Source organism: Haliaeetus leucocephalus, unplaced genomic scaffold (genome assembly GCF_000737465.1).
Source record: "Haliaeetus leucocephalus isolate CR32 unplaced genomic scaffold, Haliaeetus_leucocephalus-4.0 Scaffold339, whole genome shotgun sequence".
Lineage (NCBI taxonomy): Eukaryota > Metazoa > Chordata > Aves > Accipitriformes > Accipitridae > Haliaeetus > Haliaeetus leucocephalus.
The window spans coordinates 19,534,637-19,554,724 of NW_010972775.1; the positions used below are offsets into that span (position 1 = coordinate 19,534,637).

The 20,088-nt window shown below is 39.4% G+C and overlaps 1 protein-coding gene across 2 annotated transcripts in view; it reads right to left on the reverse strand.

Annotated features, from left to right (window-relative positions):
• Positions 1–20,088, reverse strand: part of IGF1R (insulin-like growth factor 1 receptor) — a 188,326-nt gene that overhangs the window by 131,146 nt on the left and 37,092 nt on the right. The gene's annotated exons all lie outside the window — the stretch shown is intronic.

Below are 20,088 nucleotides of genomic sequence, written 5' to 3' on the forward strand. Positions count from 1 at the left end.
TGCCACTCTGAAGTTTTTTGTCAAACATTTTAGTGCCTAATATCCAACACACATTTTCTTTCAGTAGCAGACATCCACAAATAGTTTGGATTTTTATACATGAGAATTTTCAGGAATTGGACTTTATTCTTACATAAAAATAGAAGGGAGTGTGAAATTGGGCTACCTCTGAAAATCATGCACATCTACCAAGCTATGACAGTCAGCGCTTCTTACATGTGATTACTTAATCTCATGACAGGGCCAAGAAAAGATACTTTTTAACTATAGCAAAATAGGATAGAGACATTTCTTAACAAGATGGAAAAAAAAATCAAACATAGAAAAAACATGGTAATTATGTAAAAAAAAAATTAAAGCCCCAAAGAATCAGATTATATTCAGGTATTGGCATAGAGAAACTCTCTTCAGAAAGTCCCTTCACTTGGAGCACTCTACTAGTTAGCACCACAGATAAACCTTCTGTAAAACCAACCTTCTCATGTTTCACCCTAAAAACAGTAAAATCCAGGCTCGAGCTCATATCACACAAAACAGAGTTCCAGGCTAAGTGCTGCCAAGCTCCTCATTGCTCCCAGATAGTATTGCTTTAAGCCCTGTCCACTTGGAGTCCCTGATAACTGCATTATTCCAGACCACAGACTGAAATGGCCTCTAAAATAACCAGGGCCAGTTCCACAAGAGCTTTGCAAATTACAGCCCAGACCTAAAAACATGTCTGATAACACACAGGAAGCAGATGTAGTATCTGCCGTATTAGGAACCAAGGCATCCCATCGCTAGATCCCTAACTGAACTGAAAGTAGATTTACCATACTAGAACAGTTTTGTGAAGTGCAAGGAAAAAAAGGGGCGGGGGGGGTGGTTTCACTCCACCTTCTGTTTCTAACACTTTTAGATCATGTCTTAAAGCAAACAAACAAACATAAACAGACACACACACCCCCATGCACTAACTCTCCCCCCACACCCAAACCCAACCCTGGATCACAAATGGACCCATTGCTTCTAAAACCCTGATGGCTAAGTTGTGACATGATCCTAACTTGTCAACATTCAGCCCTCCATCTCAACATTGAGGCAGAAGCAAAGTCTTAAGAGGGCAGAAGACTGACCCAAGGTGGACTCAGTTGTCTCACCCAGATGCACTTTGGAGACCATAAGAGCAAAATCCTACAGGCCCACGGCGCGCACCTCCACCCTCCTCCCCACACCCTGAAACAGGATACCAATTTAAGCTGTACCACAGAGAACTCTGAAATTAAAATCCACATTCTGAAGACGACTGAGCCCTCTGGCAGAATTTACACGTGAAAGGCAGGATGCAGCTCACTCCTTAGCAACTACATGTTCTTTTCATTTTTTTCAAGTGCAAGCTAAGTAGGACTTTTCTTTTTGCTAGAATTGAAAATGAGACATTTTTGTTTCAGAAAGATTCCAATTTTTACCTACTAAAAGCAAGTCCAACAAACCTGAGTTATTTCTCTTAACACTGCTGGGGCTAGAAGATGGCTCAATACGGTTTTTTTCTAGGGAGCAAAAGACGTGAAAAAGAGGCTACGTAGGGTGGGTGACAGGAGATAACAGACAGACAACTCATGAAATGGCACATCCGATCAAGTGGATGACACACACTTACACTAAAGGTCTCCACTGAGTGACATACAGATCACTGGCAGCCCTTCGACATCTCTAAAAGGTATGGTATTCTGTCCCCACTTGAGAGACCTTGAAAACCATCCTACCTTTTCAGCACAGACCCACCAAGTATCGGAGGAGAATGCAACGTGTAGAACTGCACTTTGTGAGCCTCCAGATTTCACGATTTCTCTCTCCCATTGCACGCCGGATGCTCCCCAAGTCATTCCACTAAAATAATTCAGTATTAAAAGAGGTGGAATTTTTTACAATTATTATTGCTGAAAAATATGCCTTACTGGTTAAATGACAATGTAAAACATGCTAACAGAATACTTAGTACCCAAAAATGCCCCAAACACCCAAAAAGCTCGTCCCTCTGCTGCAGGCTTGGGAAAAAGCAGAAATTGGTTTCCGTATCTGCTTGCTAAGCCTACTGCACTTGGGATATTACATAAAACCTGGCTTAAACTGCCTCAGCTGTACCCAAGGACCCCCATAGCACCTTCACACTTGTGTTACTACAAGTGTTTGCAGGGCTGCACAGTGCTCTGTATCAGGAAACCTGATCCAGGTTAAAAATACATTTTATTTTTTGGGACCAAGTTATTTTTAACCCCAGTGGAAGTTCTCTGCTCCCAGTCACTTTATGGGCTCAAGCCCATAAAGAATTGTACCAGCAGAGGTTAGTACAGGGCAAGGAAGCATTTAAGCCAGCCATGCTACTGAGAGAGGGAAAATAAAAAAAATGAAAAAAAACATAGCTACTGCTGTACAGACAGCTGTGCTCAGGATTGATGATTGGCATCTTCAAGGTATCTTCCTTCAATACCTATGAAATATCAATTTCACTGCCACTGCAGTAACCCTCACACAATTCTTATACTCCCAGACCCTACTAGAGAGTCATCAGATGTTTTACCAAGCCACTCCTCTGAACATTCACTCTTCTTCTGTGATCATTAACAACTGTGGCTCCATTTAAGACAAGATCCCTAGAATTCAAATTGGGACCTAAGGGGAAGAAAAAACAAACCAACCCAAACACCAAAACAAACCCAAAACAAAAACAAAACAAAACAAAAAAAAAAAACCAAAAAAAACCCTGAACCCAAACAAAAAACCCACCCACACATCAAGACTTACTTCCGCATCCACACGTTTTAGTTTCCCCACTGCCTCTTTTCTTTTGAAGGTTTTCAAAAGTGGTAACAGCTAGAGGATTTTCGGCATGTCAGCCTAACTCTGCACAACAGATGAGAAACCCATCCCAGCCCCAAACTGGGAACCATCAGCTCATGCCCTCCTACCCAGCTATGGGGAGGAACATCAACTTCAATGAAGAGATAATGACACAAGTATGGCCTTCATTTTGATACCAAATTCAAGTAGTCACAGGCCTAAAATATTTTCACTACTGTTTCAAACTTATACCAGTAGAGAAATACGTCAGTAAGACCCTAAACCAACACTAAGTGCCACCAGTCAGCCGTTTTGGTAGAGATTGTTTTGTTTTAAAAAAAATAAGTGTCATCTTTTTGCAGGTGCTGATGTGGCACACACAAGGAAAGCATACTTTCCTTCTTCATTTGATACTCATAAATAAGATTAGGTCATGATTCTTCAAACAGAGACATAACACTACACGTCTTTACTATTGCAAACTCGGAAGTGCTTTGCCTTACTTTTTTAGTATTTCTAATCCTGTATCTCACTGTACTGGTGCTTAAAAAGCAGATCTGCATGTAGTGAGAGAGTTTTGCAGCTTTTGCTGTTTCAGCATTTCTTATATATGAAGATAATGCCCAGATGAAGTTTTGTTAATTCCAACACAATCCCAAAAACTCACATTCAACACCAACTTACATAGGTGTGGTCACAAACAGCAACTGAATGCATGCAGCTGCTGGAGCACACTTCCCTGTGATTACGCTGCAACCCAGCACAAAATTAAGGAATTTATCTTGTGGTGGGTGTGGCAAACTTGAAAAAACAATGCCTCCCCCCCCCCCCCATAAAATTGCTCCCAACTACAAGGATGAAACTTATTTGTGCATTTCAAAGTTCAAAAAATTTTAAACACAACTATGGGTAGATGAATCAGAAGAACTAATGTGCATTTGAGTTGAAGCAACAAAAGACTCTTTTAGTTCAATAAATGCTTTTATGGTTACTTCAAAAAATTACCAGGTTAAGTACGACTAATTTGTAAAATATTTAATTGTTTGAAAGAATGTGTTGGTTTTGTGCAAATCTGAAATCCAAATACTTCACACACCTACCTAAAAGCATGGCTTTTTTTTTTTTTTTGCTTGATTTGCAATTACTGTTTTTAAATAAAAAAAGCTTCACAGATACAACTTAAAGTATTTCAGGGTTTCAGATTAGGCAATATGCAAAGGTAATCTCTTGCAGAATTTTAACGTGATCCTCACATAAAAGCACTCTCCAACATTAAACTGTTGGGTTTTATGTGATGTGGATAATACTTTTTTTTTCCTGCAAAACTATCATTCTAATCCTAAATTCTTGTCTCAGAACACCATCCTGTAGCACAGGGCTCAAATACTTAATAAAAAGATTGTCTGATGTAAATAATGTTTATTAAGTACTTTTCATTTCAAAACATCCCAACATGCTTTGCAAACAGTATCACTGTTTTCACTCACTTCTTGGGAGCAACATAGCAGCTGCTCTGAAAGCGATTAATAGTACATCACAGTTAAGTCTACAAAGCCATGGTGACAGTATTAAATTGAAAAAGCAAGGAAAACATTACATAGTTGCATACTCTGAACTACTTATACTTAGCCTGTATAATTCTAGAGAAAAAATATCTTCCATAAGTGCTGATTCAAGCAGTGAAGATCTCCACTGAGCACTCAAAAAGATACCATTTGGAATACAACAATGCCTCCAGCACTAAGCTGCAGCATCAGTAATTAAAAATAGAACACCAATTTCAATCAGTCGAGTTCTTCCAACATTTAAGCTTTCTTTGAAGTTCTCCCTTCCAGTACTGACTAGGCCTGACCCTCCTTCGCTTACAAGATCTGACAAGGTAGCAGCCCAAGGTAGCATGCCTGCAATACAAGAACACAAATATGCCCACAGTGCATCTAAACGGTACTCTTAAAACGCAAAAACTTTGTAGCTCAGCACACTGGTACTCATAAGCTTTGGAATGCTTCACATATTTTTAAAGGTTTACTATTTTTGGCAGGGAGATGAGGGGAATTTAGTAGTCTTGCATACAGTTCTCCAAGCATTGCCCAAAGTAGTTTGCAACCTTCATGTTGCCCATGCATGGAAATGGTAACACTACCCTACTCAATTTAGAGGAAGGAAGAGCAACTAAAATAGTAAAATAGTTTCTTCCTCACTATCCAGAGTTTTCCTTTCATGTAAGTCTCATCCAAAAAGCAAAACAAGCCAAATGAAATGAATAAATTCATAGAACTGTGCCAGCAATTCTCAAATTGGCCCAGTTTTAGTAAAACTTAACTGCTTTCAACAGCCAGCCACCTCCAATCCCTCTTTTTTCCCTTAGGCATTTCCAGGAGAGTCTTCCATGTAAAATAGGGACAAGGAAGATTACTAAGTAAACTTTTGCAGGTCACAGTTCAATACTGCCCAGCCCTAGACTTTGGCAGAGCAGCAATGCTAGACCAAAGACCTTAGTCCATGTGTCAGACAAGAAGAAAATACCAAGCTACAACACAAGGACAGCAATCCATGCCTCATCTGCAATCCACAGCAAAACAGAGAACTGTTTGCCACCTATGAGCTGTAAAAAAAGCCCATCGTTTCTCTCCTTGCTTGGGTTCACTTTCATTGCATTGATAAAATTTTGCCGGCTGAACTCATCTGCTGCATAGCTAACGTAGGCTTTCTTTGTGAGTAAACTGAAGGATGATGCTCAGTGGATTATGAGCCACACAAAAGCGATGTGCTTTCCAGCCGTACAAACCCAGCTACGGGGAATCCAAACAGAGCAAAGAGACCACTTAGAGCGCTTCAGCCAACTCACAGGGAAAAGAGCCTTTATAAACGAAGTATTATGAATTATAACTAGGGTCTTGGAAAACACGTTTGTTTCTACAAACGTAACCTGACCAAGTCAATCTTTCTCAGTCAATGCAGTACACATAGATGACTCCCCAGAGGATTTATTTGAAAGACTTAAGCTTCTTTAGAATTAAAAGTTTACTGCATCTTTCTTCTTGTTTCAACAAATAAAATGCTCACTATCCACTCACACTTCAGTAAATCTCCAATTCTAGCAGGTAAATAAAGGAGCAAGAAAAACAAACCCATGCCCCCTTCTCATGTTGGTCTGTAGACTGTAGTTACGCATAAAACAGATGCACAGCAAAGTTTTTTCAGTTTAAAAATCCACAGGTATAGCAAATTTATGGAGGAACTCTCACAGAAGGCCATGTCCTTGTCATTGCTACTAAGCTGGCAAAGCACAACCTTCTAGCTGGATTACCAGAGCAGCAACATGGGATTCTCCTCCTGCTATTACTGTCTTAGGCATGTGAATCTGATCAAGTCACCTAAGTATTCTGTATCTCATTTTCCCCATACATGAGCATAAATTTCCTCCTGTCCCTCCAATGGCATTATACTACAGCCAAATGCTTCTCAGAATCAGGATGTTTTCCCTGATGAATAGATCTAAGCCTCACTCATTCTAGTTAACTTTACCTTTACCTTTTCAAGCCATATCATATTTCTGAGAAAGGATCCTACAGGAAGAACTTTGCTCATGTTCACTCTCAGAAAAGCACACAGACCTCTGTCTTTCCAACATTCTCCCACCACAATATTCAAATTTCTGTATTTGCTACCCACAAACCAGTTATCCCTGAGGGAAATTGTTCCATTTAGAACAAACAAAATCCCCTCTCAATAAATTTTTTGCTTATTTCATTACAGGAAAGCCGTACCCAATTCTTCTACACTCCAAAGAATAGTCATGCTCCAAGAAGACTACAAAAGGATGCTTCTAGATACCAGGTGACTAGAGCTGACTATTAAAAAAAAAAAACCAAAAAACAAACTATCAGCATTGTTTTGCTTTTTTAAAATGAAAATATATATGCACCAAAACCTTATTCATTATATATTCCTGAGTGATACCTGATACCAAATTAATCCGACCAAATTTGTCAGTTCATGTCAAATGATGCTTCTTCTGTGCTGTCTGGAGTGGCCTCTCTATGTCTGAGGCAGAGCAGACAGCAAGTCAGACACTGCTGGACTGTGGCATGGCTGACATGTTTATAAAACAACAGAAGTCAGTCAGTCTCCCTTCCTGCAGGCTACCCACTAACCACCACTTAAAAAAAAAAAAACCACTTTAAGTACAGAATTGACCTATTTTCCTAGGCCAAATATATATTATTCCTTCGTAACTGAACTTGATTTGATAAAGATACTAAAAGGAGACAAACAGCTTTTACACCACTGTTAATTAAACTCAAAAAACTGAAACATTTCAACTATAAACTCAAGAAAGAAGAGGTTCATTTGTGGGGGCTTTTTGGCAGTCATGGCAGGTGTTATTTTTTAAACATCTATTCCTCCTCACAAGGTGGAAAAAGCAGTGTCAGGATACATATACATTGCAGGCTTCTTAGCAAATATTGGAACAGCAGTTCATCTTCCCAAAGACATACCTGCACCAAGATTTTAGCAGATAATTGATTTCACCTTGAGCATTCAATTCTAGATTCACATTGCTTACATACTTTTAATGCTTAACTAGACTGGGCTTGGAGATGAGAAAAGGATCTGAAATTTGTCTCATTTTTAATGCAGATAGCATAAATAAAACAGGTAATTTCCCAATAGAGCTGGATCGTGAATTAATTATAAAATAAGATGCTTCACTTATTTTCAACCTTTTAGAAGAGCTACAGTTCGATTCATGCAGCATTTCATTCAGGCTGCTAACAGGTAACATTAGCCTCTCTTGCTGAGATACCTTTTAAAATTTATTTTTTTTTTAATTTAAAAAAATCAGGCTTTCCAGAGCAAATACTCAGTTCACATTAGCTACTTCTCCACCAGTAGTGACAGAGCAATATGAATTAATATGATAAAGATTAAGGTAATCAGTAAGGGTTGTTCCCTTACTCCAAAAAACTTAATGTATTCTGTTCTTGCCTTAGATATATGAGTAGATACATGAAAGAAAACAGAGAGTTAAAAAAAAAAACAAAACAGAGAAGCAGGTATTCCTTCTCGTGTATTTCTCCTTCCTCTACAATACCTCAACTCTTTAAGAAGCATGCTTGAAGAACAATCTGTAAGCTGTCCTCTTGGATTTTTATACTGAAGTGACAAATGTAAGTCTCTTTCGCTTAATGTGCTTCACATGTGCTTCCAAAAAAGAAAATATGGTTATACAGTAACAAAAATGCATTTAAAAAACAAAATTTCCAAGCAAGATGCTCATCAATTTTTTATGTTGTGTATATAAGGTACCTGCAACCAGTCACAAACATTAACTGGTGCACCACAATACTCACGTTAAATAAGATTATCCTCCTTATTGGACAGATGGGAGGCTGCAACTTAAGTGACTTTCCCATGAAGCAAGAATAAGACGGAGACATAAACTGAGCCCACTCTAACATCTTAAACTGCAAGACCATTTTAAATAGCTGCCCATACACAGAAACGTAACACAGAGCAGACACAAATGCAATGCATCAAGCAGAAAACAGGTAAAGACCTTCAAAATTCAGACACACGAGAACAAGTTCAGATTCATCTAAATACTGTGACACAATTAAAGATTTAAAAATACTGGAAAAGGGAATAAAAAATCAGTTTGGGGATTATTTGAAGTATTTTATGTAGAGAACAACAGTAACAACCTTACTTCTCTTACCACAGATAGTCACTACAATTTTAGACCCATAATTATGTAAGTTTCTGTATACAGAAAACATTAAATATCGAACAAGCTGACAGGTTTCAAATCACTATCAACAGTGTTTAGCATATAAATTAACACAGACACAAAGTATCTACAAACATTTATTTTTAAACTGTTGGGAACACAGTAAATTATTAAATATTTTCTCTCTTTACCCACAGGAAAAATGCAAGAATACAGAGCATAAGGAGCATTGCTCAGCATCTTTCTAAAACTAATACATTTAATACACATCAAATGTGCTGGGAGAAAGGGCTTCATCTTGCAGAAAGTTATCTTTCCAAAAACAACAACAAACAAGCAAACAAAAAAACAAATAAAAAAATACGGCAAGACTACACATCCATCATTTATGTCTGTTGATATTTTAATGATACAAATGATCAAATGATTCAGCTTTTGAAAGATATAACAAGATAAAACTAAGTTATTCTTTGAAGAAAAATATATAAGGCTTCTTTCACAAGCTTCAAAATTAGCCACTCCAGCTTTCTGCACTTTTGGTTTAGATGCTTAGAAGCAGGCAGCATTATTTTCCCCCTTCCCAAACCAAAACCTTCCAAATGAGGCATGACAAAACAAGCTGAAATCCCGAGTTAACTTACACGGCAACCTACAGGCATGCAGGGGAGTCTGTTTTGCCAGTGCGGTTCTCAACAACACTGTTATCAGAGAGAACGCTGACATCCAACATTTAATCTACCACCAAAACCAAAGTCTACGCTCTCTCTCACCAGTACCTCCAAAACTCATCTGCAGTACTGACTGATCCATGCTTTAACAAGACATATTAGAAAGTAATTAAATTTATTTTCTGGTTGATTTTTGGACTCAAAGAAAATATGTCTCTAGGCTATAACCAGCAAGAGATTCTTCACTTAGAATTAAATTACTTGTTACTTTTCTGCACTCCTTGTTGGGGTTAAAAAAAAAAAAAGTGCCTGGGGTTCCACAAGGCCTTTCTCCTGCCATAAAACAATCAAAGCTCCATGGCCATTTTCCCACCCAAACAATAAAAGCAATAAACACTATTCAGACAATCCCAAAACTCATGGATTAACAAAAGAGGATGAAGGGCGTGGGGGGTAAAACGAGATCTGACAACAACAAACCCTGGGGAATGCACAGGACTGGGGAGATTCCATAAACCCAATTACAGCCACGTGACCCACGCACAGGGTGAAATTGCTCTCAGGCCCACAAAATTAGAGGGGAGTTTACACATCGGAAGACCGCCTGCAACAACTCTCCATTTTCATCACTTATTTGTGAAAGGCAGCACGAGAGACTCAGCTCAGGTGCTGTTCTCGACTCTAACCAGGTAGATGTGGGAGGTGGAAGAAAAGGCAAGGGGAGAGATGAAAAGCTCTCCAGTCCCTTACACTGACAAGAGACATCAGTTGTAAGAAGAGGGCTGTACTAAATATATTGCCAATGACTGCTTTCCCCCAAAACTCAATTATTCTGGCGGCTAGAGGGGGAGCAACTCTGGAAAGGCGTGCTTCTAAACAAAGCAGCAGCGTTTCTGATGAGATTGCTCCGCACTGAGATCTGAGGGCAGCATCGTTCCCATCTCTGCTTCCAGGGCAGATCATTGAGATCCAGACGCTGCTTTTGGAGCTTCCACTGTGAAACAGTGAAAACATAGTATACACCCACCCGCTGGCTCCAATGGGAGTTGAACAGGACCCAATTCCACAGTTAAGCTGGGGGCTTTTTCAAGTTATCTGCAAAAATAGCGGCAATAATCAAAGTCTCTATGCCTTCCAGGCTTAAAAAAAGAGAAGGGAAAAAAAGCAATGGAAAGGCCCAATGAAACTCCTGTTGAAATCAACTGGAAGATTAGTTTTAAGGTGAATGCTTAAATGAATAAATCCAGTGTAATTGGACAATCTAGGAATTACTACTATAAATTAAATAAGCCACTTTGGGTTGGCCTGCTTTAAACCAACCCATTTAAAAAATCAGATATACAAATGGCATAAAAGCCAGGGTATAAACAGCCATGTCAAGTCCATTGTCTGTCTTCAATAAATTTTATTAATGAACTAAAATTGTTTGGTTGTTTTTCACACCATGAGACAATGTTTTACACTTGGCAAAATCCTTTAGCCTGGATTTTCAAATGGGACTACTGGCTTCAGGCACCTTACATTTGAGCTGTCACACTGCCCATCAGAGAGCTGCGGACCAGAACACTTCTTAAGATAAATAAAAATCACTCAATCAAAGTATCTCACTGAAAAACCCAAATTTCACCATTTTTTAAAATTACCATATCCAGAAAGAGCTGAGCCTGTCTCCCAGAAAATGTTCATAACACACCTAAGTCATTAAAATGAGAATCCAAATATTACGTTACAGTATGACCCCACTGCTTCATATAAAAAACCCACACTGATGACACAATGAATAGGGAACAAGAAATCAGTGGCAAGGCTGCTGCACAGTTCTGTCAATGATAAGAAGGTGATATATACAAAAATCTTTCCTATAGATTGGAGGATGCCTTTTATTTTATCAATATTATCCTAGGATGGAGCAAGATGTAACATGCTGCATTCACAGAGAAATACTTAGCATTAATTTAGAAGCTCTGGTTTGCAAACTGGTTTTGGCAGAATGTCCAAGGAGCAAGAATATGACAGGAGCAAAGAGGTGCCTCCATAATGAAAGTCCACTTGACGAAGACAGACCTCTGCAAACTCATCTCAGTCTATGCTTTACCTGAAGCTGCCAATACATGCACCATTGTGACTCAAGCTACCAAATAGTTTGTCCACACAAGGCACAGCCCAAAACAGCAGCAGCAAGGGATGTAAGAAAAGGCTTGTGCCTAATAATATGAAAGACTCCTCTTTGTCATTTCAGCTAGGCACTAGTCCACAGAAGAAACCTTTCTGAAGATCGCTTGCACTCTCTGTGTTTTATCAATATCTGCAAAGGCCTTTCACATCAGTTAATTGGAGATCAGCATTTCCTTTGTTTTGACGGGAAGCAATAAGTTTGTCAGAGTGATGTATGATTTAAAAGTTACCCGACACTTTAGAATGCAAAGGTTTTGAACCATTACTCCACTCTGGAGGCTTTCTACAACTCCAATTCACAAAACACAATGCTGAAGACAAATCAAACAGCCCTCTATAATGCATGCTACAAAGTGGACCATCTGGCCCGGAATATTTTTCTCTACAACTACTATTATCTTGCGTAGTCCTATACAATAGGTAGTGTGAAAACAGACTAAAACATGTCAGTAGAGATCTTCCAAAGGAAATGCATACAGAACAGACCCTCAGGAATACTCTCCTCACCTGGAGACAGGACTACTACAGATGCAAAAGTCATTCAAGTACAGATAATGATTTATCTGGAAGTCATTTTGAGAAGCAATTCCCTCATATAATTAAGGCAGCCTGGCTCAGGAAGCACTGAGGCAAAGTCAAACAAACAAGTTTGCAATCACTGTCTAACTTGTATCCATCACTTGCGTTCAGAATAGAATGGCTTGCTAAACCAGAGTGCCTGGTCCCTGTTTAACTGGTTCATCACTTGCCTCTGGGTGTCCCATTAGCTTTCACATCTGCAGCAGCACAAACACTGTGTTTTTATTACTTCTGCTAATCTTATTTTCCCCATATTACATAGAACAGTCTAAGTGTTCGTTACTGTAATATTAGTAATATTTGGGGGTGGGGATGTTGTCATAGCATACAGGTAGGTTAAACCACACTCGCTTCACAAGAATGGAAGAAAATTGCTAGCACAACAAAGCACTTAACAAGAAAAATAAAAATAAAAAAAGAGTTCAATACCTGCTTCACCCAATTTTACTCAGGAACACACTACTATAATCACATCTGTAGACTCTTCCTCTATTGGTTACTGCAACCACTACGCTTCTTAAATTATAATATCCTAGAAAGCTATTGTTTGCAGACTGTCTTTCCAACAGTATGATGCCAAGATCTACCTTCTGTACCTGCTCCTCTAGGTAATACAGTTCAAGGTCTCCCCAGACACTTCAAATGCTTCACAGCAATGGCCCAAGCTACCTGAGAGATTACCTCTCACTGCTGCGACTGCGACCTCCCACAGCAGTTGCATTTCACTAGACAGTCACTGGGAACAAAAAAACCAAAACAAACAAACAAAAAATCATAAAAGCATAGAAAGCAGAACCTTCATATAAACTGACCCCAGAAAGCAAAATGACCAAAGACCTCACAGCTTGCAAACTAATACAGAAACATAGTCCTTTGACTCTAGCCCTCCTGCAATTACTTTGTCATTCACAAGACACCCACTCACACACACAAACCAAAACAAGCCCAACACAAACCCTATAAATTTAATCAAGGATGGAAGAGCAAGCATGAGATTTTTATTTTTAAATACTCAGGAGGTGCCCCAATGCTCCCTGCCTAGATAGGTAACTAAGTAGGTGCTCCAGAACAGTGAGATCCAGTGCACGATCTGGCACGAGCAGGCACATCCAAACAGCAAAACATCAGAGCAGCTCAAAAGGCTCTTAAGAAAGCTATTAAGAAAGGCTTTTGAAATAATTGTTTCCTCTAAGCCAGGACAGACAGTAACTTGGGGTGTTACTGCAGAAAAGAAAAAGTACATATATGTACACATACATACTCAAGCACACCAAAATGCTCTAAGCAGCACTATGGTTTATAGAGAACAAGACAGTCTCCTCCTTGTTCCCACAGTTCGTTTCTGCCTCAAGCAAAGTTGGTTGCCACTCTGGTTGCTCTCTCCCTCACCCAAATGGTTTGCATAGCAGATTTGCTGAAACATCAAGTTTTAACCAGGCCCTAATCCTGCTGACTTTTCTCGCAAAACTGCTGGAAAGGAATTCCTCCTGGCAGCTGCAGTGCCTCTGCTCATTAGTTTACCAAGCAGCAGCAGAACAAAATAGACAGGCACATCATTTCTGTGCTGCTGCAGAGAAAAGCAGTAAGGACCAGGCAGGCAAAGGGAAAGCTCCCAGTTTCTCAAATGCTTATTAGAAGGGAAGGACAGAAAAGGCAGAGGTCTTAAAAGAAAGACAGGAGCACAGCTTGTGAGAACCCAGGCAAGCTACTGCCACACTTGCTGCTGTTGCTGAGATCACAAGCTAAGAGGAAACTCTCCTTTTCCTTCAGCCTTGATTAGTAATATTTGGGGGTGGGGATGTTGTCATTTTAGTGTTTTTTTAACTCTTGCTTTAAGGCATTGTGTTTAACGAGGCATGGCACAGAGTTATTCGCACCAATTCCAATGTCTCCTGGATACTAGAAGAATGAGTAGGGTAACACTGCAAAATAGCTGCCCACCTGCTCATGACATTCTTTGTCCAGACAGCACCCTCACATACAGGTCAAATCATGCAGCCCACTCAGCAGATACAGGAAAGCAAACGTTTTGACTTCTTGCTATGCAATTTCATTGAAGTAACCCTATTACAGATATTGTTTATTAAGCATTCTTAATGTAAACAAAGCACATCTCTTGGAGGATCTGCACAGAGCTTTGCACTATTTATGGTGACTGGTTAGCCCTGTGTTGTTCCGTATTTCCTCCTCCTCCCTCATCCCAGGCTGACTACCATTTTAATAAATATGTAATAAGTAGACAAGAAAAGCAAGAAAGCTTCACAGCTTGAAGTTTTCAGGTACTACATGCATGATGTTGAATTTATCTAACCACGAAGCATATGGACACTGCATCCAGAGCCCTAACAGCACACCACAGGTACAACACACAGATCCAATTAAAACAGTATCACACTACAGCAGTTCACAGAGCAAAATGTTCCTAAAGGCAGCCCAGTTCTCAAGTCACAAGAAGCTAGAGGCTGGGACCTGCAATCACCACAGATCTCAGTGGCCTAGCACTTTCACCAGACACTGCCATACTGAAGATTTCCACTGCATTCCCCATTTGAAAAATACCCTCTCACTCTCTCCTACCTATATTTCACTTTTCTCCTAAAAAGACCATCTGCCATGTGCAGACAGTTCTAACCATACCAAGAAGCTTCCTAAGGGTAGAAAAAAAGCTTTGCCTAGAAAGAATATTAATTTTTCCATCTGTAAGATATATTCCAATTACTTACATTCTCCTGTAAACAACTTGATCCTAAACCAGCCCTTGAATTTAACAAACTCTCTACAGCTAATTTGCTGAAAGGGTTATTTGCTTTGCCTGCCACCAGTCTCCATTTTCTGGAGCAAGGTATCACTGATAGTATTTTAATTTCTGTAGAAAAGAAGAGAAATGGATGCACAAAGACAAACAACTGCAGTGAGCAGAAGAGGAAAAACGCTTCATCTCTGTATTAAGGATTTGCATACTGGGTTTTATCTGTAACACCCACTGCAGCATTTTACCCCAGACTCTCAGATCACAAAAGACAGAGCAGACAGTGACTCACTACAATTTCGGTTCTGCATGTAGTGTTTCACGTGTTCAATTCTGATTCTGCCAAATAGCCTTCCTCGAGCACTTAAAAGTAAAGCATCTTCTCTAAGAGAGAGTTCCTATTCACGTGCTGCCTTCATGAGGAAAGCTCCAGAGATGGAAGGGAATTTAGTCAATGTTTCACCTTTGTGTTGTAATGATTCAAGATTCAATTAATACTACACGGGGAGGCACTAGTTCTGAAACACCTGCCTTAGCGATAACCAGATGAAGACCTCCAAACTTGCTCCACTCCAAACAGCAACAGCCTGCCAAATGACAGCAGTTGTCAATATCGACCAACTGGAGGCTGCGTTTTCCATTAAATCCTATATCACTCTTTAAAGAGGATTCCCTACAAAACAGGAGGGGAAAGATTTATTTTTTTTAATTAAAAAAAAAAAAATCATTTGACAGCTCTGAAATTTTTTAGCCAGAAGTCACAGCTCCTCCTCTGCGTGCTTTGAAGGCTGGAGACTGGCAACACTCCTATCAGATCCTTTCAAAACCCTTGAAGGAAGAGATAAAGCCAAATAAAGAGTAACACCACCCACAGACAGAGCTACTCTCACTAATCGATACACTGTGCACACTAGAGAGAACAGCTTGAAGATAGATTTTGGGGCAAAAAGCTGGGCAGGGTGGGGGAAGAAGAATTGAGCAGCTGGTTTCACTGTGAGAAGAGCCAATAGCTTGGGGGTTTGGTTTGGTGTTTTTCTTTCCCTGCACCCCCACAAGAGAGGGGTTTCTTTGGATTAGTTTGGGTAGCATGAAGCTTCCCAGATGAACACAAAGTGCCTCAGAATTAAGACCATGGTTGTCTGAAATCTAGAGAGAAAACTTTAGACTGGTGTGCCAGCCCAGTAATTAACAAAGTGAAAGACTTTCCTACCTTTTTAATGCCACAGAAACTATTTCAACCACAGAACAAGGAGCTGATTTTTTTTAACCTCTACACCCCTTCTTCACACTCACATATCATGACCTATTCGAACCACACTTAAAAGCTCGACCCAGTGCTCAGTGATACATAACTTCCATTTTAGTGAAACAATCCATCTGCTCCATGTGACTCAGAGCCTGCTTTAAGAATGCAATACTGTTTAGGCCAACGGTTGCACCGCACAAAGTGTTTTGTTCACATGCATTCCTTTGGGATGACAGAGCCTATCCACGGCCTGTAACGGTTGGGGCCTGTGGTTTTTTTCCCTCATCCGCTGAATGCTGCAGTGACTAAGCTGACAAAAATTCCTAGCCAATTATAAACCCACTTAAAGAGACAGGCAATCCCCCTGCAACCTTCTCTTGCCATCCTATACGGGAAGTTTCTATACATAGAAAAACATCTCCTCCTCCCAAGGCCTGCATCGATATAAAAGACTTTCTCTGCACGCTCAAGACTTCAAACATGCTTCCTAAATGGCATCACTTCCCAAAACTATAACCTTTAATCATCCCTACATATCCCTCACACATCAACCGGAAAAAAAAAAACAAAATAGGAGAAACAGACCCCTCAATTGAGCTACACTACTAAAAAGTTAGAGAAGCCATTAATAGAGGTACAACGAGTATGCTGGGAAGAGATGAGTCTTAACAGCTATAGAACACTGTTTATTAAGAAGGGAACAGTTAAGTGTCAATAAACCCAGGATGTTGCACCAAGGAAAAAAAAACACATCAGGAAGGTCACACTGGTATACAAACTAGAAGTTTGATCCACCCAAGAGCATAAGCTGAACTTTAAGTAGCAACAACGAGAACTTTGAGTTGCCTCTCGAATCCCTCTAAACTCGCAAATCAGCAACCAATTTACAAAAAGCACCAGCCTTTCCAAGAGGGATCCTCAAGTCATGTTCGGAATTCATTCTTGTCTACATTGTCAAGGGCTATACAAATGCATTCAGTAATTAGCCAGGGCATACAGAACTATGGTTTGGGCACGTAACTACAAGTTCACTTTGCCCAGCAAGAAACAGTAAACAAAAACAAAAACAAAACCAAAAAACTAAACCAAACCAAAATTGAATGGCATATGGTTTCTAGCTTTAAAAACCCAGGTTATGAGCACCTCAGACCCTTATCATTTCATGGTGGGCAAACTACTTGCTAACTCATTTTTAGCCCTTGGCTGATAGCACATGCACATTCCATTCCAAACGCCTGAAAACTTTGCTGGGGAGAGAGAGGAAGAGAGAGTCAACAACTTGGGCTGAGTTCACCTCAGAAGAAAAAGGCAATTCAACAATCTGTATTAACATACTATTATCCAAGCATCTTTTTATTACAAGTTAATTCTCAGAGCCATAAACAGACTTGAGAAGGAAATCACACTATTAGTGGGAAGGAATGCTAAACAAAGGCTGTTTCATCACTGTTTAACGCTGAAAAACTTGTTTGCCACATGAAAACAATTCATGAAAATGCTGAAGGACAATTCATTCCTACATTCATGTGTGTTTGGGGAAGGAAAAAAAGGAAAATGGTGCCTACTATTCAAAATTTTTAGAGGGCTTGATTCCTATCCAGGGCTGAATCTAAGTTTTTTTTTTTACCTTTAGTTCTTATGAAAAGTAGGCTGGCAAGTCCAGTGATTTTGCTCACACGCCCTCCTCCAAACCTCCTTCAGCCCATTTCAGCCAAATTCAATTGCAGATCAGTCATCACAAAAGATGTATTTCTATATGTTCCATGAAAATGGACAGCTGGGTGGAGGACAGATCTTTTTCAGGCCCCCACCAAGATAAAAAGACTGTGGCTCAAGTTGAACCCTCGTTAGACATCCATACAAGCATTAACTGTCAAAACAGAAATCCCCAGGAAAGCTAGCAACCCACTACAGGTCAGACTTCTGGCGTGGACAAAAGCCACAGAGAACTGCAGAAAATGCTAAGCCAGGCTGAGTTTGCCTTGTCCCTGCGACATTTGCAAGAACACAGCTTGCTTCTGGTTTTACACTTGACATTTCCTTGACATTTTCCCTATAGCACTGCCAGCTATTCCCAGCTCCCACTTGTTTTGCAAATTCATCACAAAATTAATGTCTTGTATCACATGTAATTAACTATCCAATACAACTGTCTATTATATTAACAAACATTTGTCTAATATATATCAATAGGGCCTGGAAGTCCATGTTAAGCAGGTTAATCAAAGATTTGGTTCAAGTTTAGATGCACATGTAATTTCATAAATTTAACATGGTACTGCTGCACAGGAAGGTGAAACAAAAAATAATTCTCTAAACAACGCATCACCCTCAGTCTCCTCTAGAATGAAAGCAAGTCACTAAGAACAGCAGAAGTATTGCAAGTAAAACCAACAGCATTCTGTTTCCAATCCTAGCTAGTGCCAGATTATCAACTTTCTGAAACATCACTAGCATATTGTACTTTTGAAAGTACCTTTAGGATGTTACTGAGGTTTTAAAGTACTTTTCTTTTAAGTTTGAAATAAATCAGCAGCATCTTAGAAACCCTCACTGATTGTAATCGTAGACATCGTCTTCCTATTCCCCTCAGGCCCCTTGGGCTACAAAGTCCATTCCCTTCTCCCATGAGCCTCCATATAATGAGAGGTTAGACCAGGACTTCTTTTCAAGCACTACACATTAGAAGATTGCACACTGTACCCATGACAATATAGTGATGCTTTTGTATCTTCTTATAAGAAGGACTGGCATTGTTTTTCTTCCCTACACTTTACCACAGAGCATCAGAGAAATTGAACTGAGGAATTAACATACATGCAACCCCATAAAACCAGAGAATGACTATTTCCTATAAGTGATCTCCAATTATACTTTTACAGTTGTTTTTCTGACAGTGAAGCAGTTGCTTGGCATGAGATAATTCAAATAAATCCATATTGTAGTAGCAATAAAGATTACTCAGTATTTCAAAGTTTCATAGGAAAAAATCTGAAGCCACGAAAGACAGGCATGGTGTGGATCCAGAAGGGCTTTGTGTCCAGCCAGGTTTCAATCACAGCACGTTTTTGTTTAATTGCAAGTATAAGATGCATTTACATAAAGCACAAAAAACTCTGCCTCCACTTCCTAGCTTCAGCAAGTTTGTTGTGGGGTTAATTTTAGAACTGCTAATCCTCATTTTTTAAATCAGAATGGTCTCCATGCAAAACAGAGTTTATATTACTCAGAATAAACGGGCATATACATTTAACTACCCTGACTATCACTTACAAGGTATTGTACTTCCACTGAAATCATGGCAACATTTACTGTATCATTCTGCAACACATTGATTACCCCTCCCCATATTCAGAAACAATACCAAAAGAATATAAATGAATTTTCCATGGTGAACATAAACACACCTCTGGACTGACAAAGATAAAGTCAAAGCAAGTGTAAAATATGATGTTTTGTAAGGAGAAAAGTGTGTGAGAATGTGTGTGTGTGTACCTATGAGTAGAAAAGACACAGAGTATTTTCAAAAACCCTAAGAACACTTCTAACTTTTTTTATTCTTTATTCCAAGAAGTGGGGAAAAGGTCTAAATTTTTTAAAGGATTGTTAAAAGCGTTTTTTTTAACCCATGGCAAATTGTCATGGATAGACCAAGTTAATTGCATCAAGTCTTTTAATACTAAAAAACAAAACTCCAAAATTTGAAGTCCTCTCAAAAACACTACACATCTCTAAGCCAAAAGTAACTAGGAAGCCAAGAAGAGTATTCAACATTAGCACTTAGTTTTTGGTGACTAGTGCAGGCTTCGAGATTCAAGATATTCTTCCCAGGTTATGGCATTTTGCAACAGAACAAAGAAAAATGGCAAGTATACATTTGTTTAATTTTAGCCCTTTTCTCAGAATATAAACCACTGCTACAGTAATTAACTGCAGATTGGCCTAAACTGTTCTGCGGCCATTCCAGCTTACTAATTAAATATGCACTCACAGCCATAATAAAAATTCTGGGAAACCTCTGGCTGAAGAGCAGGCTTCTCAGGAGGGGAGCAAAAGTCAGGAAAAAACTTCATTCAGAACAAACACACTAACAAAATTTTTTTAACATGCTCCAGAT